A 6,998-nucleotide genomic window follows, 5' to 3' on the forward strand; every position below is an offset into this window, starting at 1 on the left:
GAGGCTGAGGCAGGAGACTCGCTTGAGCCCAGGAGTTGGAGGTTGCTGTGAGCGTGATGCCATAGCACTCTACCCAGGGTGACAGCTTGAGGCTCCGTCTCAAAAAAAAAAAAAAAAAAAAACCATCAATGGCCCAGCTAGCCAGGGGCCCAGCCCATTCCAAGCCAAAGCCCACCAGAACCCAAGCCCAAACCTATTACTTTGCTACTGCCTGGGGGTCGATGGGGTGGAGGTGTTGGAGAGGGCAGGTAAACGCAATGTGATGTATCTGTCCACAGACAAGGCCAGGTAGGAGGCATGGAAAGACAAAAACAGTTTGCCTAGGTGGCAGACCCTAAGCCAATTATTCGTACATTATTGAGCTGTTTATGTTACATGTCAGTTTTTAAAGGTAGCTGTCTTCTAGGAAAAGAAAAAAATAAGATATATACCAAGAAAGTCAGTCATGCACAGAGCCATCCTGGTCACCCAGAGGTTGGGAGCCCCACCCCCCCGCACCTCCCCCCAAGGAGTGAACTAAGACTTGCACCATGTTGACACAGTGCATCAAGAAAGACTGAAAACACGTCAGTTGTTTATGTCAAAGAAAGGTGTGGCTGACGGTAAGTTGGTGACACCAATACCCGGCACAAAATGGGAGAAACGTCAACAAAATATTAACATCAAACATGCTTACAATGTATGTATGCAAGCTTTTTGCATATACCATTTATACTAACTCACTGAAACCCCACAACAACCCTGTTGAGGTAGGTCTTGTTATTACCCCTATTTTACTAATAAGGCAACTGATTCACGGGGATATTAACAACTTGCTCCAGATCCCGCATCCAGAGAGGGGCACGGCTGGGACTCAAACCACACAGTCTGGCTCCAGAGCAGAGCCTTTCTGCCATATTGCCTCTCTTGTGGCAATGACAGTGAAACTCTGTTCCCTGCATCTGGGTGAATCACTCCACTGAGACAGAGCCCACAGGCACCTCCTTGGATGAAGACCCAATCCCTCCTGGATTACTGAGTGCAGGGAAGGGGTAGACTCACAGGAAGAACATGCATGCACACACAGGCCTGTGGGCACCGAGGGGAAGGCCGTTTGGATGGGCAAATGGGTGCATTGAAGAGTCCACTACAAGTGAACACAATCCCTCAGGCTAGGAGCACCTAGAACAAGGAGGACCAGCTATCCAGGTCCCAGATAACTCAACAGATGATCTCACTGAAGTGTGGTCTGAGCAGAGTTCAGCCACACTGTCAGACCTGTCCCAAGGGTCCCATCCCCAATCCCACTAAAGAGAAGAATTCTTGAAGACCTGAACTGAGTGCTGAAAACTAATACAGCAGAGCCTCTGTAAGTTGACCACCCAAGGGACTATACCAAATTGGTCAACACATGGAGGTGGTCAACATAAGGCACTAGACCTACTGTACTGATAGATACACGCGGTACATGTCCAGGCTATGAAAATTAGGTCAACCTTATTATTCAGCCATAAGAAAAGATGGAGACTTAACATCTTTTGTGTTTACCTGGATGGAGTTGAAACACATTCTTCTCAGAAAAGTATCAGAAGAATGGAAAAAAAAAATCCAATGTACTCAATACTAATATGAAACGAATATATAAACAACTACACACCTACAAGAAAGAAAATCACACGTATGGTCTAGTGAGGGGAAGGGAGAGAGGAAAGTGGAGGGTAACTGGCGGGATCTCACCTAATGTGCACAAGGGGAGGGTGTGTAACACACCTCCAGGTGAAGGGCTCAACTACAAACTTGAACTTTACCTTAGAAATGAAAACTGTGTAGGGTGGCGCCTATGGCTCAGTGGGTAGGGCACCAGCCCCATATAGCAAGGGTGGCAGTTTCGAACGCAGCCCCGGCCAAACTGCAACAACAAAAATAGCCAGATGCTGTAGCAAGCGCCTATAGTTCATTCCAACTACTTGGGAGGCTGAGACAAGAGAATCGCCTAAGCCCAAGAGCTGGAAGTTGCTGTGAGCTGTGATGCCACGGCACTCTACCAAGGATGACAAAGTGAGACTCCGTTTCTAAAAAAAAAAGAAAGAAAGAAAGAAAGAAATGAAAATGATGTAATCTAAACATTTGGACCCTCATATCCATCTGAAATTTAAAAAAAAAAAAAGAAAAGAAAATTAGGTCAACTTAAGGAGCTGGTCAATTATGGAGGCTCTACTATCTATGTCTTTCTACCCTTCCTAAGCCCTAAGAGGCCTCCCACAAGTGTACCCTGATGGGAGGCAGGAAGGGAGAGCTTGCTTGAGTATGCCCATTTTATAGATGGGAACACTGAGGCACCTGGGAGTGGCAGTCAAGCTGACTTTGTTCTGTGCTTCTGGGAAGAACCCTGGCTCTGTGCCAGGATAAGCTTGCTCCTGGCACTAAACAATCATTCCCTAAGCCTCTGAGAGTGATGTACAGAATTAAGGAGGCTTTACAGCACTTCTTGTAGAGTATACCCCTCCAGGGGCACAAGCTACTCAAATAAGGCAGTAACTGCTCAGGCAAGGACAGGGCAGCCAGACCCTCTCCAGGGTCCTCCTGGGGAGAATACCCACCCTACAGCCTCCTTCATTGAGCCCCTTGGAATTGGGGAGATTCCTCCCTAGTCAAAATGCAGACAAAAGTGAGGAATACCCAGCCCTCCTCTCCTACCCTCCTCTCCATCCCACTCTGTACCCACCCCTCAAGCAGGCTCTGGTCTCCCTGCCAGACACCTCTGGCCATCTCTTCCTCCTCAAATCCCCCCAGCTGTACCCCATTATGGCACTGCTCACTGTCTACCCTCCCCACATCCCCCATTCACTCAGCAAACATTACTGTGCCAGATCCTATGAGAGGCCTTAGGGAGGTAAAGACGAACTTTGCCCTGGAAACATTCACGAACCCGCAAGTGATTTAAAACCCTTTATTAAGTTGGGTAACCATGGCTGGCTGACCTGGGTATAGCTGCTGGGTTCCAGCAGGGGACTCACAGATGTTTGGGTAAGTGGTTGAACCTCTCTAGACCTTAGAGACTAATCTTTTAAACTCCCTTCTTTTCTTCTACAAAGCAATTTGCCAGCATCTCTACACTTCCCCCAGGGTCCAGCACACTATTTTCACTGCAGTAAGCAATCCACAGTAGCCAGATATGTGCCTAACCCAAATCCCAATTTCTTTCTTTTTTTTTTTTTTTTTTGAGACAGAGTCTCAAGCTGTCCCCCTGAGTAGAGTGTTGTGGCATCTCAGCTCACAGCAACCTCCCAACTCCTGGGCTCAAGCGAGTCTCCTGCCTCTGCCTCCCAAGTAGCTGGGACCACAGGCGCCCGCCACAACACCCGGCTATTTTTTGGTTGCAGCCGTCATTGTTGTTTAGCGGGCCGGGCTGGATTCGAACCCGCCACCTTGGGTGTACGTGGCTGACACCTTAGCCACTTGAGCCACAGGTGCGGTGCCTCAAATCCCAATTTCTCCTTGAGTTTGTTCTATTTACAGCATATCCCTTAGACTGGATAGGCTCTGCCACAGTAACAAGCAACCCTCCAATCTCAGTGGTTTAAATAATAAAGGCTACTCCCCATTCCTACCACATATACTACACATCAGCTGGGGACTGACTAGGAGCTCTAACCCTTATCTCCTTATATCAGGACTATGCTAATGGCACCTCCACCATCTCAGCAGCACAAGTCTAGCGATGTGGCAAATTCACACGAGCTCTTAAAGGTTTCGTGTTACTTCCTGCTCACAGTTCATTGGCCAACACAAGTCACATGTCCACACCTAATAGAAGAAGACAGGGAAAGTGCAATCCCATCCTGTGCTCACAGGAAGAGACTTAAGGGGTGAGCTGCACCACTGGCCACAAGCAGAGTCTATGAAGAAGTTAAGAATACCAAACTGGGTGAAAGGCTAAATATAGTTTCTTACTCTCTTTAGGGACTAGTAACATTTGGGGACAAAAATTCTTCCCTATAGGGGCTGCCCCCATGTACTGTAGGGTGTTGAGCAGTTTCCCTGGTCAATTCCCACAAGATGGGAAATCCATCCATTCCAAATCGTGACAGCCGACAATGTCTCCAGCATTGCCAAATGTGCCCGGGGTTAGGGGGGCAAAAAGTCACCCCTACATGAGAACCTCTGCTTTTGATTTAAAAGAAAGATAACCTCTCTTAAAGAGCAAAGAAAATGAGGACATCCTGCTCCTCCCTCAAGATATTTTACTCCAATCTTTCTTAAGGGATAACAATAATAACAGGATCTATCTCAAAAAGTCATTGTGAGGATTAACAGAGCAAACATTTGTACAACATTCCTCCCAGGGCCTGGCACATGGTCAGGTGAGTAGCAATGACACTACCTGTGAGTTTGAGGCTATGCGTTACTGTCACCATCACGGTAGCTGCTAGCACTGCTGTCCTTGAGAGGAGATGGGCAAAGCCAATGGCCAGAGCCACTCACTTGGCCCAACGTCATCCTTGCTCTGGGGGCAGGAATCTGAGGCTGGAAGGCTGAGGCAGAATTCTTGCCATTTACACTGCAGCCTCCAGCAATTACAGTCACAGGACATCTGTGTCATAATTATGCTGACCCCGGCTGAGGTAGGTCCCGGAATCTGCTGACACTCAAGTGTGGGCAAGCACAGAAAGATGATAAAACTAGCATCTGCCCCGAGGAGGGCTCCTGACAAGAGACTCGGTCACCCACAAGCCTACAAACCTACAATGACTGTTTGTGAGGCTGCATGTGGCTGGAGGCTGGCCCCCACCCCTCCCTGCATCCACACCCCCTGCCTTTTCACCCAGGGCTGAAGGGGAGGATGGAGTCGATTTTCAATTAGCAAAGAAAAAAGGAAGAGATTGTGCAGGAGAAATGTCAGATTTCATAATAAGATGTTAAGTTTTGACAGATGACTCCCTTGAATCACAGGCACGCAGAATCAGCAGAGGGCATTTCAGGGTCACTGAGCCTACCCTGTCTCCACTGGTTGGGAGAATGCCTCCTGTAGTGCTGACAGACAGCCACCTTGTCTCCCAGGGACCTCTTAGGAAGGCAAGCCCTCCCTAGGATGGTCAAGGCCATAGTGGACAGTTCTGATGGGCACATGGTTCTCCTTGGAACTGATTTAGGAACACTGGCTGCAGAATCAGCAGAGCTGGCCTGGAATTTCCTTGGCCTCTCTCATCCTCCATCACCGTCACCTGCAGTCGTGCAGTCTGAGTCCTGTACTGAGGCACCGAGAAGCCAGGCATGGTGACCAGAAGCCAGCACACACAATCTTCACCAAGCCCTGCCTCCTGGCACAGTCCACCCTGAGGGACACCTTCGAGTATTTGCATAAAATTTTCACTCGAGGCTACAGTGGCCCATCTGACCTTCAATTCCTCTACCTCAAAATGGGGATAAGAGTTCTCAAATCTCCAGAGTTATGAAGATTAACGACAACATGGGCAAAGTATTTGGCAGTGCCTGGCAGAAAACTCATGGTGATAAAAATGATGACGGCTGTTGATGAGGAAGATGACTTAATTTATAGCCTTGTTCGACAACATTCAGTGTCCAAAGCAACCAGAACGAGCCTAAATGCTGCCTTATGGGGCTGCGATGAGGAGTAAAGGAGACAACATATGAAAGGAGTTTGTTTAGCACAAAAGGAAAGGCTGATAAACAGCAGCAATTATTAGAGCCTGGCACAGCCTGCGTCCTGGAGCTTCACATAAGTTTGATCTCCTGGTAAACCTGGGCCAAGGATTTGGAGTTAACACATGTAAAGGAGCTGGTACCAGGCCCAACAGCGCCAGAGCCAGGACTGGCAGCCCCTGTCACCCAAAGGTGACAAAGGTGGCCTCCTGATAGCTGAAGACAGTGAGCGAGCACCGTCCTTGCACCACAAACCTCCTCCCACTTCTCACACCTCTGCATCCCAACTGCCTACAGCTCTGTCAACAGCTCTTCCAAAGTGTAGCCCCTAATTTGTCCTAAATTTCTAGTTGTTGTAATGCTACTTATAAACTTTAAAATATTCTTGGGTGGCACTGGCCCCATATACCGAGGGTGGTGGGTTCAAACCCAGCCCTGGCCAAACTACAACAAAAAATAGTTGGGCGTTGTGGCGTGCACCTGTAGTCCCAGCTACTCAGGAGCCTGAGGCAAGAGAATCACCTAAGCCCAGGAGTTGGAGGTTACTGTGAGCTGTGACACCACAGCACTCTACCGAGGGCGACAAAGTAAAACTCTGTCTCTACAAAAAAGAAAAAAAACTTTAAAATATTCTAAAGTGGTGGGTTTGAATCCAGCCCGGCCCCAAACAACAATGATGGCTGCAACCAAAAAATAGCCGGGCATTGTGGCAGGCACCTGTGGTCCCAGCTACCTGGGAGGCAGAGGCAGGAGATTTGCTTGAGCCCAGGAGTTGGAGGTTGCTGTGAGCTATGATGCAACAGCACTCTACCCAGGGGGACAGCTTGAGGCTCTGTCTCAAAAAAAATAATAATAATAATATATTCTTTCAAAACAATGTTTTCTAATTTAACCAACTAGGTTAAAAATAAAGTGTGGTACCCAGAATAGAGCATGAATATCCCCAGATGAGGCCTGGCTGGTCCAGGAGGAAAGACCCTGATGATGTGTGAATATTCCAAGCCTCCGCTGGAATCCCAAGATGTCCTTTGCTTTGCTGGCAGCCACCCCTCCACAGAGGTATCTGAAACATGACAGCAACTGAAATGTCAGGCTTTCTCCTACCATCAAACCTAGACTATTCTATCAGTTACTTGCACAACTAATACTCACTGGATGGGTGGCCTTGAGACCGTCACTTCTGTCATCAGTTCTCATCTCTGTGAGCACTAGGGCCACTTCTGATGCCTTGCATGGAATCTCCCTTGTGATTGGTCCACCCTGGTTCAGCCCTCCCTGACCTGGATCTTTAAAAAACATGCCCTTATCCAAGATGATGCCATGATATGGAATGGCAAAGGCCAGAAGTGCCTTCT

Source organism: Otolemur garnettii, unplaced genomic scaffold (genome assembly GCF_000181295.1).
Source record: "Otolemur garnettii isolate 467f Iridium unplaced genomic scaffold, OtoGar3 scaffold00112, whole genome shotgun sequence".
Lineage (NCBI taxonomy): Eukaryota > Metazoa > Chordata > Mammalia > Primates > Galagidae > Otolemur > Otolemur garnettii.